Raw genomic sequence first — 16,649 nt, forward strand, 5'->3', positions numbered from 1 at the left:
ATTGAGGAATTTGGAGCCCGACCCCACAGTATGTAGATCGTAGCCGACTTTTTCTTCTATCAGACGCCGTGTCTCTGATTTGATATCAAGCTCCTTGATCCATTTTGAGTTAACTTTAGTGCATGGCGAGAGAAAGGGATTCAGTTTCATTTTGTTGCATATGGATTTCCAGTTTTCCCAGCACCATTTGTTGAAGATGCTATCCTTCCTCCATTGCATGCTTTTAGCCCCTTTATCAAATATAAGATAGTTGTAGTTTTGTGGGTTGGTTTCTGTGTCCTCTATTCTGTACCATTGGTCCACCCGCCTGTTTTGGTACCAGTACCATGCTGTTTTTGTTACTATTGCTCTGTAGTATAGTTTGAAGTCTGGTATCGCTATACCGCCTGATTCACCCTTCCTGCTTAGCATTGTTTTTGCTATTCTGGGTCTTTTATTTTTCCATATGAATTTCATGATTACTTTCTCTATTTCTATAAGAAATGCCATTGGGATTTTGATTGGTATTGCATTAAACCTATAGAGAACTTTTGGTAATATTGTCATTTTGATGATGTTAGTTCTGCCTATCCATGAACAGGGTATATTTTTCCATCTTCTAAGATCCTCTTCTATTTCTCTCTTTAGGGTTCTGTAGTTTTCATTGTATAAGTCTTTCACCTCTTTTGTTAGGTTGATTCCTAAGTATTTTATTTTTTGGGGGGATATTGTGAATGGAGTGGTTGTCCTCATTTCCATTTCAGAGGATTTGTCGCTGATATACAGGAATGCCTTTGATTTATGTGTGTTGATTTTATATCCTGCCACTTTACTGAATTCATTTATTAGCTCTAATAGTTTCTTTGTAGACCCTTTTGGGTCTGCTAGGTATAGAATCATGTCATCTGCAAATAGTGATAATTTAAGTTCTTCTTTTCCTATTTTTATGCCTTTAATTTCTTTCGTCTGTCTAATTGCTCTGGCCAGTGATTCGATAACTATGTTGAACAGAAGTGGTGAGAGAGGGCATCCCTGTCTTGTTCCAGATTTTAGAGGGAATGCCTTCAATTTTTCTCCATTCAGAATGATGCTAGCCTGAGGTTTAGCATAGATTGCTTTTACAATGTTGAGGTAAGTTCCTGTTATCCCTAGTTTTTCTAGCGTTTTGAACATAAAGGGATGCTGTACTTTGTCGAATGCTTTTTCTGCATCTATCGAGATGATCATATGGTTCTTATTTTTAAGTCTATTGATGTGGTGAATAACATTAATTGATTTCCGTATATTGAACCAGCCTTGCATCCCAGGGATGAATCCTACTTGATCATGGTGCACAATTTTTTTGATATGTTTTTGAATCCGATTTGCCAAAATTTTATTGAGGATTTTTGCATCTAGGTTCATTAGAGATATTGGTCTGTAGTTTTCTTTCTTTGAAGTGTCTTTGTCTGGTTTAGGAATCAGGGTGATGTTGGCCTCGTAGAAAGAATTTGGAAGTTCTCCCTCTTTTTCTATTTCCTGAAATAGCTTGAAAAGTATTGGTGTTAGTTCCTCTTTAAAGGTTTTGTAAAACTCTGCTGTATACCCATCCGGTCCTGGGCTTTTCTTAGTTGGTAGTCTTTTGATGGTTTCTTCTATTTCCTCAATTGATATTGGTCTGTTTAGGTTGTCTATATCCTCCTGCCTTAATCTGGGCAGATCATATGACTTAAGAAATTTATCGATGCCTTCACTATCTTCTATTTTATTGGAGTATAAGGATTCAAAATAGTTTCTGATTATCTTCTGTATTTCTGAAGTGTCTGTTGTGATATTGCCTTTTTCATCCCGTATGCTAGTAATTTGATTTCTCTCTCTTCTTCTCTTCGTTAGCATGGCTAAGGGTCTGTCGATTTTATTTATTTTTTCAAAGAACCAACTTTTAGTTTTGTCAATCTTTTCAATTGTTTCTTTTGTTTCGATTTCATTAATTTCAGCTCTGATTTTAATAATTTCTTGCCTTCTACTTCTTTTGCTGTTGTTTTGCTCTTCTTTTTCTAGGATTTTGAGATGGAGTATGAGATCATTTATTTGTTGGTTTTTTCTTTTTTTAAGGAATGAACTCCAAGCAATGAATTTTCCTCTTAGAACTGCTTTTAATGTGTCCCATAGATTCCGATATGTTGTGTCTGTGCTTTCATTTATCTCTAAGAATTTTTTAATTTCCTCCTTGATGTCTTCTATAACCCATTGATCATTTAGTAACCAATTGTTCATTCTCCAAGTGATGCATGTTTTTTCCTTCCTTCTTTTATCGTTGATTTTCAGTTTCATTCCATTATGATCAGATAAGATGCATGGTATTATCTCCACTCCTTTATATTGTCTAAGAGTTGCCCTGTGACATAATATATGATCTATTTTTGAGAAGGATCCATGTGCTGCTGAGAAAAAAGTGTAACTGCTTGATGTTGGGTGGTATATTCTATATATATCAATTAAGTCTAGGTTATTAATTGTGTTATTGAGTTCTATAGTTTCCTTATTCAACTTTTGTTTGGAAGATCTGTCTAGTGGTGAGAGAGGTGTGTTGAAGTCTCCCATGATTATTGTATGTTGGTCTATTAGACTCTTAAACTTAAGAAGAGTTTGTTTGATGAACATAGCTGCACCATTGTTTGGGGCATATATATTTATGATAGTTATGTCTTGTTGGTGTATGGTTCCCTTGAGCAGTATGTAGTGTCCCTCTTTATCCCTTTTGATTAACTTTGGCTTGAAATCTATTTTATTTGATATGAGTATGGACACTCCTGCTTGTTTCCTAAGTCCATATGAGTGATATGATTTTTCCCAACCTTTCACCTTCAGTCTATGTATGTCTTTTCCTATCAAATGCGTCTCCTGTAGGCAGCATATTGTTGGGTCTTGTTTTGTGATCCATTCTACTAGTCTGTGTCTCTTGATTGGTGAGTTTAAGCCATTAACATTTAGGGTTATTATTGAGATATGGGTTGTTCTTCCAGCCATAATTGTTTATTTATGTTACTAAACATGGTTTGTTTTCCTTTTTTGATTATTTTCCCCCCCTTTACTGTCCTACCTCCCACTGTTGGTATTCATTGTTATTTTCCATTTCCTCTTCCTGTAATGTTTTGCCGAGGATGTTTTGAAGACATGGTTTTCTAGCTGCAAATTCTTTTAACTTTTGTTTATCGTGGAAGGTTTTAATTTCATCTTCCATCCTGAAGCTTAATTTCGCTGGATACATGATTCTTGGTTGGAACCCATTTTCTTTCAGTTTTTGAAATATGTGATTCCAGGATCTTCTAGCTTTCAGAGTCTGTGTTGAAAGATCAGCTGTTATCCTGATTGGTTTACCCCTAAATGTAATCTGCTTCCTTTCTCTTGTAGCTTTTAAAATTCTCTCCTTATTCTGTATGTTGGGCATCTTCATTATAATGTGTCTAGGTGTGGCTCTCTTATGATTTTGCACATTCGGCGTCCTGTATGCTTCTAGGATTTGGGATTCTGTCTCATTCTTCAAGTCTGGGAAGTTTTCTCGTATTATTTCATTGAATAGGTGGTTCATTCCTTTGGTTTGAACCTCTATACCTTCCTGTATCCCAATGACTCTTAAGTTTGGTCTCTTTATATTATCCCATATTTCTTGGATGTTCTGCTCATGGTTTCTTAACAGTTTTGCTGAGCTATCTATGTTCTTTTCAAGTTGAAATACTTTGTCTTCATTGTCTGATGTTCTATCTTCTAAGTGTTCTACTCTGCTGGTAGTATTCTCAATTGAGTTTTTAAGTTGGTTTATTGCTTCCTGCATTTCTAGGATTTCTGTTTGTTTGTTTTTTATTACCTCTATCTCCCTGTATAGTTGATCTTTTGCTTCTTGGATTTGTTTATGTAATACATTGTCGAAGTGGTCGAAATGATCTTTCATTGTCTGATTTTGCTGTCTAATGTCTTCCTTGAGACTCCAGATCATTTGCAGCATGTATATCCTGAATTCTTTATCTGACATTCCATCTGCTGTAGCTATAACCTCTTCTAAAGTTGAGTTGACCTGCATTGCTTGTGATCCTTTCTTTCCTTGTCTTTTCATATTGCTCGTGTTTCTTTCTGCTTAGTGAAACTATTGTGTTTTTGAAATTTTTCCCCCTATATATTTATATTGCTCTTGTATAGTTGAAAAGTCTCCCTTGCAGGGGCGGGCGGCAGCTCTGCTCCTCCTCCAGTTGGGGTGATCTGTCTACCACGCTGGTGGGCCGCTGGGACTGTTCTGCCGGTCGGTCGCAGGTCTGCCTACCTTGGAGGCGCGGGCAGCGGCTCTGCTCTGCCCTTCCTCCTATTGGTGTGACGTGTCTACCACGTCACCACGTCCGTGAACCCCTGGGCCTGTTCCACCAGTTAGTCGCGGATCTGACTACCTTGCAGGCGTGGGCGGCGGCTCTGCTCTGCCCCTTCTCCAATTGGGTTGTCGTGACTACCACCCCGGCAGGTCGCTGTGCCTGTTCTGGGCGCGGGCTGCGGCTCTGCTCTGCCCCTACTCCAAATGGAGTGATGTGACTGCCACGCTGGCGGGCCGCTGGGCCTGATCCAGGCTCGGGGAGCGGCTCTGCTCTGCCCCTCCCCCAAGTGGTGTGACGTGTCTACCACGCCGGCAGGCCGCTGGGGCTGTTCTGCCAGACTGTCACAGGCCTGCCTACCTTGCGGACGCGGGTGGAGGATCTGCTTTCCCCCTACTCCAATTGGGGATTCTTGACAACCACGCCGGCGGGTCGCTGGGCCTATTCCGGGCTCTGGCAGCGGCTCTGTTCGGCCCCTGCTCGAGCCGGAGCGATGCGACACCACACCGGCGGGTCTCTGGACCTGCTCCGGGCGTAGGCGGTGGCTCTGTTCTGCCCCCGCTCTAGCCGGAGCGACGCGACACCACGCCGGCGGGTCGCTGGGCCTGTTCCGGGCTCTGGCGGCGGCTCTGTTCGGCCCCCGCTCTAGCCGGAGCGACGAGACACCACGCCGGCGGGTCGCTGGACCTGTTCCCGGCACAGGCGGTGGCTCTGATCGGCCCCCGCTCCAGCCGGAGCGACACGACACCACGCCGGCGGGTCGCTGGGCCTGCTCCGGGCCCCGGCGGCGGCTCTGTTCGGCCCCTGCTCTAGCCAGAGTGACGCGACACCACGCCGGCGGGTCGCTGTGCCTGTTCCGGGCTCTGGCGGCGGCTCTGTTCGGCCCCTGCTCTAGCCGGAGCGACGCGACACCACGCCGGCGGGTCGCTGTGCCTGTTCCGGGCTCTGGCGGCGGCTCTGTTCGGCCCCTGCTCTAGCCGGAGCGACGCGACACCACGCCGGCGGGTCGCTGTGCCTGTTCCGGGCTCTGGCGGCGGCTCTGCTCCGCCCCTCTGGCCTTCACAGTATTCAGCAGGACCCGGACCGAGAGACAGTTTCCGCGGGTTCTTTATCCCTGGGCCAGAGCAGTTCCGGGAGCCAGAATTCGGCCTCTCCGGACTTGGTGCATGCTCCGACAGGAGCAGGCTCCAAGAAGCAGTTTCCGCGGGTTCTATAGCCCTGGGCCAGAGCAGCTCCGGTAGCCGGAGCTCCGCCGCTCCGGGCTCGGTGCGTGTTCTGATAGGAGCAGGCTCCAAGAAGCAGTTTCCGCGTGTTATTTAGCACTAAGTCTGAGCAATTTGTCTGCGAGACGCAGACAATTGTCAGCCTGAAATTACCTGTTCTATAGCTGAAAGAGCTGCAATCAGTCAAAAACAAGGATGGTGACGTCAGCTCTCCAAGATGGTGGCCGCTGGCTTCCTCCGTGGTCTGACCGGTGTGGAGAACCGAACTGGACCGTTTCCTTCCCCGTCTCCAACCCAGAATTCAGCTCCGAGCTCAGCAAATGCCTAGCTGGCAGGAGCCCGCAGAATCAGCATCGCTGTATCTCTGCGCCACCAGCCCGTCGTTTCCCAGTGCGCTCCGCAGACTCCAGCCGCAGGGCGATCTGCCGAACAATAAGCGCTCCGTACGGACAAATCGCTCGCTTTTGAGCCCCTGAAGCTGATCCTCATGCGATGAAAATCCTTCCACTAGGTTTTGGAGCACCCCAATTTTGCTGGAAATTCCTAACCAGATAGCTTTTAGCCGTTCTAACTCATCATTTTCCCTCACAGTGACGCAGTACTCGGAGTTACTGCACTCCCTTCGCGGCCATCTTCCCTTTCCAACTTTATAATTTTTAGGAGAGTAGATCACAGGCCCTTTAATTTCATCTTACAATTGTACAAGTGCTGTGTTTTGGAAAGTTCTGTAGGCTGAGGCTGCATGGTGAGGGTATGTCTTGTTCTGGAGGTCAATCACCCCAGGAAAAGGAAGCAATTCTCCACACCCATCTCTCCATGTACTTGCAGCATCTGACAGCCCAGCTGGGAGCTTTTCATCTTCTGAAAGAACTGCGAAGTTATTAGCTGTTGCTGTGGGCAACTTACTAAATGAAATGGTTCTATGTCAGGGGTTAAGTATCGAATGTTTTAGCAACAACGAAGGTTGCAGAATTTTCTTTATGTAAATCATTGTGCACTTGAAAGTTTTGTCCAAAGTAACAAAGGGACACATGAAAATTAGACATTTTATTAAAGATACCATGATTTGTGTGAAAATAGTATCCAGTTTATGTAAATAGAGAGATGGTATCAAGGAGAAGAGAAGGTGCATATTGTTAACCTCTAGAATGTTAATTAGGTCTTGGAATATTAACTGTTCCTCTGTGCATACTGCTTTTATGTTGTTTTCATAAATGTAATACCCACATTTAAAAAATGGTATTTTTATCTGTGAAATCTCCTAAAAGTTAATAACATAAAGAAGGGCATGACTGAATATATTTTTGGGGGAGGTGGTTATCCTCAGTATTTTCTTGAAAATGAATGATGTTAGAAGGCTACAGATTTTTTAAAGTACTTCTCAGCCCACAGTTAGACTTCTAGTGAATTTTCATCCCATACATCTTTAGACATTGCTTGTTTCCACGGCACATAAACAGTTCCTCCTTTAGGCTTCTTGTCACTGGCCAGTGAAGAGCAATCTCTCCTCAGAAATCTACCAGGCAACCACATGGCAAACATTTCTCAAAGCATTTCACCATTTACACTTCTTAAACCAAATATGTATCTTTCCTACCAAATAAAAATCTTAAATCAGAGGGATGTTCCTATGAATTTTCTGCAGTAGACACAGATCTTTGAGATTTAGAAGATAATTGCAAGTACTGTTTGTCTTGAGAAAAGCACCATTATTAAAAGGGAAATTAATTTTCACTTAAATGGATCCTACATCAAACTACAATGCCTACTAATCTAATACACCCCCCAACACCCAGGTATCTTGCCCGTGGCCCACTCAGGCGACGGAAGCTGAGTTCCCCTGTGAGTAGGCTGGCTGAGAAATACGTGAAAAAATCACACAATACAGAAAATAGTTTTAAAGTTGTAGGGGGGGGAGGCAAGGTGGCTCTTTGACCTTAAGGGTCCAGCTTTGATGTTGGAAGGAGAGCCCCTGTTTGCTGTATTTATATGGAGGAACTTCAAAGGCTTTCTACAGAATGTTCTTAGCCAATTAAGGTAGGAGGTGGGCTGTCCCAAAGGGTCACGCCCAACTCCAGATCTACAGAAGATCAGTCTTCCTAGCCCACTGCAGACTGAAGTCCCATACTTTGTGTAATCCATTAAGTGGGAGGGGCCACAAAACACTGTGCAGTGCCAGAACAAACTCTCCTTGGCTCAAGGCCAAGTGAAGATGCTAAATAGCTCAGGAGTGGCTTCCCACACAGGTTAAATATCCTGTATCCAAAATGCTTCAAACCAGAAGTCTCAGGTTTTAGATATTCTTAGATTTTAGACTATTTAAATATATACACATATATATTTATATGTAATTATTTTTACATATATTGTATATATACATTTAAACACACATGTATACATAAAGTGAGATAATCTGAAGATGGGATTCATGTCTAAACACAGGATTTGTTTCATGTATACCTTATACACATTGCCTGAACAGTGTTATACAATCTTAAATTTGTGCACAATGAGAACTGTTTGTGTACATTGAACCCTCTGAAGACAAGTCACTGTCTCGGCCACCCATGGGGTGTGGATGTGCATGAAAAGGATGCATCACAGCAGAAGGGGGCTGGGGGAGGGTATTTTACCCTCTGGGAACAGTGAATAAACTCAGTGCATTCTGCTTGTTTACTAACCCTGTCACTTGAGGTCAAGTGTGAAATTTTCTACCTGTTGTATAAATCTGTGCACAAAACATTTTGAATTTTGGAGGATTCTGAATTTTAAATGGAGGAGAGGGATAGCTGGGTCAAATGCTGGTTCCATTCCAAATTTTTCAAGGATCTCTATACTGCTTTTCATATTGGCTGCAACAATTTGCAGTGCCACCAGCAGTGTGGAGTGTGCCTTTTACCTCACATCCTTGCCAAGACTTTTTGTTGTTTGTCTTCATAATAGCTGCCATTCTGACTGGAGGGAGAGAAAAATCTTAGGGTAGTTTTGATTTGCATTTCTCTAATTGCTAGCGATGATGAACATTTTTTCATGTATCTGTTGATTGATTCCATGTCATCTTCTGTTCAGTTCCTTGGTCCATTTATTGATTGGGTTATTATTATTGTTTTGGGGGTGTTTATAGCTTTTTGAGTTCTTTATATACCCTAGAGATTGGTGTACCCCTAACAGAGAGCAAATGTGCTTCCAATTAGTAGGTTCTCTATTCACCTCACAGATTGTTTCTTTTGCTGAGAAGGAACTTTTTAGTTTGAATCCATCCCATTTATTGATGTTTGGTTTTAATTCTTGTGCTATAGAAAGTCTTATTAAGGAAGTTGAATTTTAGATATTTGAATTGAGTTACTCAATTTTTCTCTTCTCTATTTTATACATATGTCTTTCTGTGTGTGTGTGTGTGTATATACACTTAACATCTTATTTTCTTGCAAAACAAAACATTTGTTAAACTTGTAAATTTTTCTCTAATTATGTTTCACTAATGAGAGCATAACTAATTTTAGCTGATATTGAGTTTGGGGGTTAATTCAAAGTTAATGAACTGTTGGAGTATAAGCAATATAGTTCTTATTCATTTCCCTGTATTAGTACAGTTTTAAATAATCTTTTTTTCCCCACATTTCTATATAACTAAGTGACTGAGAAAGGAAACATAACAGGAGTTCTGGGGAGTATGTTTATTGTTCAATTTCAATTGCTTAAGGTAGACATATTTGGAAACTCAGTCATGGGTTTTTTGGATTCTTGATGGTAAGCTTAATTTAAGGTTAAGAAGGAATAATTGTGAACTGGAATTCCTGCCTCTGCAGTAATGAAACGGGTGGATCTAATAGCATGCTTCACTCTCAGAATGGTGTCAGGAGGACACTTTACAACGAAGATGCTTGTATACAGACCTAGGCTTGTATAAGTTGCCTGGGGCAAATGTCATCATCGATTTATTAAACATCCACACTGGACAAAGCACTGTGGTGTGTTCTCCAACCAAGTCAAACTTTAATGATATACTGTAAAATGTGCCAAAATAAATTTTTATAAGTAATCATTCATATAAAGATATTTTTTACATTTTTTGGCATTGGGCCAAACCTCTAAATTAGTGTCAACACCTTTTTATATATTGCTTAATGTTATTTTATAGTAAATTTCTTGTGTCTCCTACCTAGGTTATAGGTTCCCAAAGCAAAAAAGGCATTCTACTTCACTATATTCTCTCTCAGCCTCCCAGGTCCCAAATAGGTCATTGAAGATTCATAAACATATGAATTGAATCTACATGAAAAATTAGTTTTAAAACCTATCTGATTGGCACTTGTCAATCTCTGCCAGTCTGATATCTTCCTTAGTATTAATATCAAGTAGTGCTGCCCTAAAATAGAGACTGACATTTTTTCCCCCCAGAATTCGCTTTTCTTGTGATCTACTGTAATAGGAATTAACCAATTTGGGGTTGGCTAGAGGATGGCTTAGGAGAGCCCCTTGATCACCTGCTGTGGCTACTGTTTGTTCTAGATGTGGGATGATTTGGTCACCTCTGAGGAAGCCATCTTCCAATAGGTAGCATTTGTATGTGCCCTGTTACCTCTGCGGAAGCCATGTTCCAATAGGTAGCATTTCATAAGCAATCACTAACTTTAGGCAAGGGTGTTGGGTGCTTACACAGTCTCTAAGTCTCCCTTTTTAAACAATACCATTGATTCACAGATGCTGGGTGATTTGTCCAAGGTCACACAATTTATGGACAATGGAGCTGAAAATAAAGGCCTGGTGGGTCCTCCTCCAAAAATGTTTCCCTCTACAACAAGTTGGACCAGAAACTCTGCTTTTAATTTAAAAATAAAAAGAATGCGAAAGACTATAGGTGAAGGTATGCAGCTCCCTGGAGCTCTCTGTGCATGCAAACATGCAACGTGTGCGTTGCCAGTGGACCTCGAGCACTCCTTCCTCTTGGTTTTCACTTGAGGGAAACAAGGGAAACATAATTTTTAAAAATTATTTCTTAACATCCAGTTTTCTTAATACCTAAGTTATGGTAGAAGAGGTTTTTTTTTTTTTTTTTTTTGCTCCATAGGTGCAATTGTGACAGATTATGGCACACACCAGATGGAATGACAACTGATTCATACCTTCTGAGCTGGATGAAGAGATTTTTTTAACCATATATTGTTTTAGTGAAATAAAGACATGTAAAAAAGTGCATAATATAAAGTTCAATAGATTGCCATATTATAAAAACACGGCTTTACCATATATCAGAAATTCCTTGTGTTCCCTTTCCCAACTATACCTCATCCCTCTCATGTGAAGGTGTTTTTATTGCTTTACTTTATAATTTTACCAATTAATCATGCATCCATAGAACTTGTATGTTTTCAGGCTTAAACATAGACTATTTGTCTAGCTTCTACTCCTTATGTGGGGAATTTTTTTTTTTTTTTTTTTTTTTTTTGTAACTGGGATTGAACCCACTGTTGCTTTTCCACTGAACTGCATCACCAGCTACCACCCACCTCCTTTTTTTTGAAACGGGTTCTCCCCGAGTTGCTGAGATTGGCCTCAGACTTGCAATCCCTTTGCCTCAGCTCTTGAGTCACTGCGATTACAGGCGTGCACCACTGTGCATGGTCATCTTGTTCTGTATCAATGTGTGTGTTGATTTTCATTGCCCTGTTGTATTTCCAACTATAACACATCTTATTTCTTCAATTTGTGGTAGGAAAATATTTGAGGTTTTTCAAATTCTAAACCATTACAAATAATGCTTTTGTGAACATTATTTTGTGTCTCTTGTGCTCATGTGCTTGGATGCTTATGTGTTAATCTAGTAGTTGACTTGCTAGCTCAAACCAGTGGATAACGTTACACTCTTTCCTAACTTATGCTCACCTCAGAAGTCTGAATGTCAGTTGCTCCATATCTATAATGACACCAGATGCTGCCAGTCTTTTAAAATTGAGCCTTTCTTGTGGTGGAAGAGATTTCATGATTGTTTTAGCTTTCATTTCCCTGGTGAGGTATGTATCCAGAGTTTTTCCTATGCTTATTCTGCATTTAAACATTTTTTTGTGTGTGTGTTTTGTCTGTTCAAATATTTTACCAATTTGCTAATATTTGGTTGTCTGTGCATTTATTTTTTTATCTGTAGGGGCTCATTTTTATTTTACACATAACAAATTTTATTTACATATCATTTTTTATTATAGCTTGTGTTCTCTATATTAAGCAATTCTGGCCCATTTGAAGTAGCAAAACAGCATATACTCTATCACTCAAAATATCAAAAACACTGGTGAGGACTAGGGATGTAGTTCAGTGTAGAGCTCTTGCCTAGCATGCACGAGGTCCCAGGTTTAATCCCAGCACCACAAAACAAAAACAAGCAAGCAAACAAAACTGGACAAAGTATATGAGAATTTTAGTCTCATTAAATATTAAGCTATAAAGTATAGCAATCCCCGAGGAACAGGAACCGAAATAGGAGAACCCTGCATTGGCTAGCTTCCTCTCTTGAGAGTTTCCAGCATTTTTGAAGGGAGGACCTTGGGGGGAGAATAAAAAACTCCATGAGTTGTGAAAACAGATCTGAGAATCCAGGGATAAAAGTGGAGGTTGTGAAACGGAGTACCAGAGGGAGCCGAGAAGCATAAACAGGCCTCTGGAGCTATTTAAAGGGTCTTGCTGGAGCCCTGAGCAGAGTGCTGATGGGTGCCTGCAGGTGAGAGAGCTCCCACACAGCAACTTGAGAAGTAGCAGCACCCAACATTCACAGGGCACAAATAGGAGAGCCTGTTCCTACCAGCCAGACTGCAAAATTTCATAACTCACACGTATACCTTTGAAGGTCTTGCTTCGATTATAGGGAATAATTTTAGTTGTCAGATAAACTATAGTATATCCAGTTAAATTTGAATTTAAAAAAATAGCCAATAGATATGTAATATAAATATGTACCAGATGTCACATGGCCATTACAAATAGTGCTGCTACGAGTAGAAATGGGTTCCTATCGTTTGTGTCTATCCTAAATACAGTGTGAGATATCTTTTTATCAAAGAATTCTTTGTCGTTTCTTTTAAATTCAAATTTAAGTAGGCATATATCTATTTGCTAAATTTGGCAACCAAATGAATAATTAGCCCTTCCAAATATACTGTTGCCAAATTTAACAAATCTTAAAAGCAAGACCCTAAAGGTTCAAACTGTTTCAGATTAAGCTAACTCTACATCCTGGAAGAAATCTTGAGAATGATGTATGACCCCAAAATATCTAATACCCAGCAAGGTAAGTATATTAAAAATTATTACTATGTATGCCATTCAGCTTTCCATCTCTGTGACAATGTCCTTGACATAAAAAACTTAAAAGGAGGAAAAATCTATTTTGGCTCAAGGTTTCAGAAGTTTTATATAGCTGCTTGGCCCCATTGCTGTGGACATGACTTCATGACAGGAGCCCATGTTGGAGCAAATCTGCTCACCTACCCCAAAGACAGAAAGCAGAAAGAGTGAGGAAGGGGTTGGGGAGAAGTTATAGTTCCTAAGGGCATGCCATCAAGCAACTACTTTAAATTTGTTCCACCTCCTGCAGTTTCATCAATGGATTAATCAATTAATAAGGTCAGAGTCCTCATAAACCAATCACTTCCCAAATGCCTGACCTCTGAACATTGGTACAATGGGACTGAGCCCCCAACTCATGAAACTTCGGGGGAACATTCCAATTCCAAACCATAATGTTAACACTGTTCATATAAAGAAGTGGAAAATATGACCAAACTGTGAGAAAATTTAATTAACTTGAAACAATGTATAATGAGCACAGATGTAAGATTAGCAGATGAGAAAATTAAAAGTTATTTTAATTGGATTACATATAAAAGAGCTAGAGGAAAGACTGGCATGTTAAGTAGAGCATCAAAAGTCTAAAAAAGAAGACAAAATTGAACTTCTGTAGAAGAATGTTATTGAGATAAAAATTCATTGTGTTATCAGCAGAATGATCATTGAAGAGAAAAGATTAGTGAATTTGAAATGAAACTCAGAAATAAGTGAAGAATAAACAGTATCAGTGAGCTGTTCACTGACTTCCAGCTGCCTAAATATGTACGACTCAAGTCCCTAGAGGAAGGATGGGAGTGGGTTTGGACAGGTGGGGTCCCCAGAACTCCTGTGTAAATTCAGTAATAGTTCTGAAGTGAAACGCAGGTGTGGCACAGCTGGAGGACGTAGGCACCAGGGCATGCCATGGAAAGGTATCTTCTCCGTGACCCCTTACTGGCCCCACTGCTTCTCGGGGACTTGGAGCTGAGTGGCTTTCCTCCACTGGGCTCTTCCACCATGGTGTTTTGTTCATCTCAGGTGCAGAGCAATGGGTCAGCCCACCATGGACTAACCCTCTGAAATTGTGAGCCAAAATAGACCTTTCCTTCTCTAGGTTGTTCTTGTCAGGTAGCTTGGACACAGTGACAAAACAGTGGAAACAAAAATTTAGCATTAAGAAAAAAGAATCTAGATAGATTTTAATGGAACATAGCTATGAGATTGGCTTAGGAGGTGGCATGCTTTATTTTCTGGATTTATTAGCGGTAAACCCTTAGAATCAGATTCAAGTTTTCCAAGGATGGCTATACTTAATGACCTTTAATTACCGTAACCTGAGTTTTCATTTTCCCTGCAGTTTACAGACACTTTTGTTTTTTTTAAACCACAGGTTTGGCTATTATTCTTCTGTCCCCAGATGATTTCCTCCAGGTTGACCTGTCTGCCTTCCTATGATTGCCTCCAACTAAATGTTCCAGTGGCACCGCAGTTAAACCCAGCATGTGGCCCCCAAACTTGTCCTTTCCTCAATCAGTCCCTCTTCTTGTGTTCCATATGTCAGCAGCATTGCTCTTTCTGTGTATAAGTTATTTTAGACAAACCTTCCCCCCAACTTCTTTCCATCTTCCCACCAGTCGCACAGTCTTGCAAGCTGTATCCTGACGGCTCCTGATTTATTCACTTTCTTCTTACCTACTGACCCTGCTTCTACGCCGTCTCCCTTTCCTCGGCCATTGCTAAGGCTCCATAACCATTTCTGCATGGTCACGCCCTCCCAGGGACCGAGTCTGAAGGAGGTTTCCTCTGTGCCTGACATGCCCGTCTTTTACATAACTGCTTCTCTTTTCTGTATTTCTATTCTCATCTCAAATGCTTTTTCTGTGGACATCTCTCTTCACTCACAACTGAAGGAAGTGTCTCTGTATTCATAGCACCCAAATTGGTAGCACAGCTCCTGTCTCCATGAGGTTTTTCATTTACAAGTTTGACTCCTCCCTCACCCTGGGCTTTTTTCCAGGGAGGGTAGAGTGTTTCCATTCCTTCTCTTCAGAGCTGAGCTCACGTCCTGAAATAGTAATCATGGTGAAATGAAGATTTCTGAACCTAAAGGCTTCCTCCTTCTGTTCTGGTGAGTTCTGATAAGGCAGCTTCTATAAAAACTCTGTCTAATTCATTAATGCCATGAACACATGATAATTGCCATTGAGTGATTATTTTGAGCTGCGGACAGCAATTTCATACTGACAATGAACAATACTAATATTAATACGTAATTTGGAACTTTACATTTTACTAATTAAATTAATTGAAAAATTAGACTATTACTTGAATGGAAAAGGGTAGCATCCCCACACCCAATTTGTTAAATTTGTTAGAATAATCTGTTTCAGACATAACATCTTCTGAACCATTGGGTAGTTGTATTTCTTTTTATCTCCTAAAAGAGATGAGTTATTAATTTTTTTAATTCATGAATTTTCTATGATTACAAGAAAGATTGTAACCTTCCAGCACTGTAAGCAAGGGATGTGCAAATATTCTGTTAAAGTTGAATATTACTAGTGATATAGAAGTACCACTAGATTCAAATGACTTCAACTGACAATGTTTCAGTTGAATTTTGAGAATTTTTTTTTAAAGTCTTAAACTGACATCACTAATAGTTCCCTCCCATTATTTCAAGTCACAAAGACACAAAATATTGTGATCCATGATTCTCTTTAATTAGCAGAGTATATAATAACAAACTAGAATAAAACTGCTCCAAGCTGTTCTTAACTTCATGGTTCGAATTCAAGCTACAATACCTCTAGTTCAATTCATGGGCACATTCTTTGATAATAAATGACACCCACTGGGTAATTATTTGTTCTACCTTAGGCTAGGAAGATGATACACTAAAAAAGGAAGCGAAGAAATTAAGAGCTACACGTTTTAATTGAAAATCCTTTGCTGCTTGTATTTTCAGTAGGAGCAACAGTAGCTCCTACCTATTTGAGGAAGATATTGTCTTGAGGTAAAATATAGAATGTGAACCAAAGTCTCCCTGCGCAGTCCCTTGACGTTCAATTTGATTCCCCTTTCAGCACAGCTCTTGGTTGTCTGCAAGTTAATATTTAAATCTCACCTCCCCATGTTTAATTAATGCTCTATCTTTAATATTTTAAAGTGTGGGTGAAATAAAGTTGAAAGCTCCAGGGGTCTTTTGTTAATCAAGTGCTTTTACTTCCAAGAGCAACATTTATTTTATCTAATGAAATCCAAGCCTATGTAGCAACAAAATATTGCGAGAATTCTTTTAATTTCCTAAAGAAAATCTTCCTGTTCTATAGTCTTTATTAATAGCCAGGCAGTAGATTGGGAAAGAAGTATCAGGATGTTTTTCACCATAGCAGCCTTATTTCCAAGCCAGATATTGAAACTCATGTCCGATGGCCCTCAAGCCTGCCACTGAAGTCAAGCAACTGCTCTTCTATGTGGGCATGGTACCCTGGGCAGCAGCTTCTCACATGGCTGGCCCCCACATGCTTTACCCGAGGGTTTCTCTTCACTTTTTCAACACTGTGTTGATTTTAGTTACCACATTAAATTCCTGTTAATCACTGGTTTTCTGTTGATATTCACTTCCTGCAGAAACCCTGAGGCATAAAATAATGGGGACTAAGAGAGGCTATGAGCAGGTCGGGTGGAAACCTCAAACTGGGGTTTTGGAATTAGAATAGGATGAGCTTTAGTATATAGTTAACTTACTTGCTAAGAAAAATGAGACAGTTATTACCAAGTGTCATGT

The 16,649-nt window shown here is 40.5% G+C and overlaps 1 protein-coding gene across 1 annotated transcript in view; it reads left to right on the forward strand.

Moving 5' to 3' along the window:
- The first annotated feature begins 14,940 nt into the window (after positions 1-14,940).
- Positions 14,941-16,649, forward strand: part of LOC143383014 (uncharacterized) — a 79,548-nt gene continuing 77,839 nt past the window's right edge. Inside the window, exon 1 of the mRNA XM_076837383.2 lies at positions 14,941-14,987. The gene's annotated coding sequence lies outside the window, so the exon portion shown is untranslated. The remainder of the gene's footprint in view (positions 14,988-16,649) is intronic.

Source organism: Callospermophilus lateralis, chromosome 17, assembly GCF_048772815.1.
Source record: "Callospermophilus lateralis isolate mCalLat2 chromosome 17, mCalLat2.hap1, whole genome shotgun sequence".
Classification (NCBI taxonomy): Eukaryota; Metazoa; Chordata; class Mammalia; order Rodentia; family Sciuridae; genus Callospermophilus; species Callospermophilus lateralis.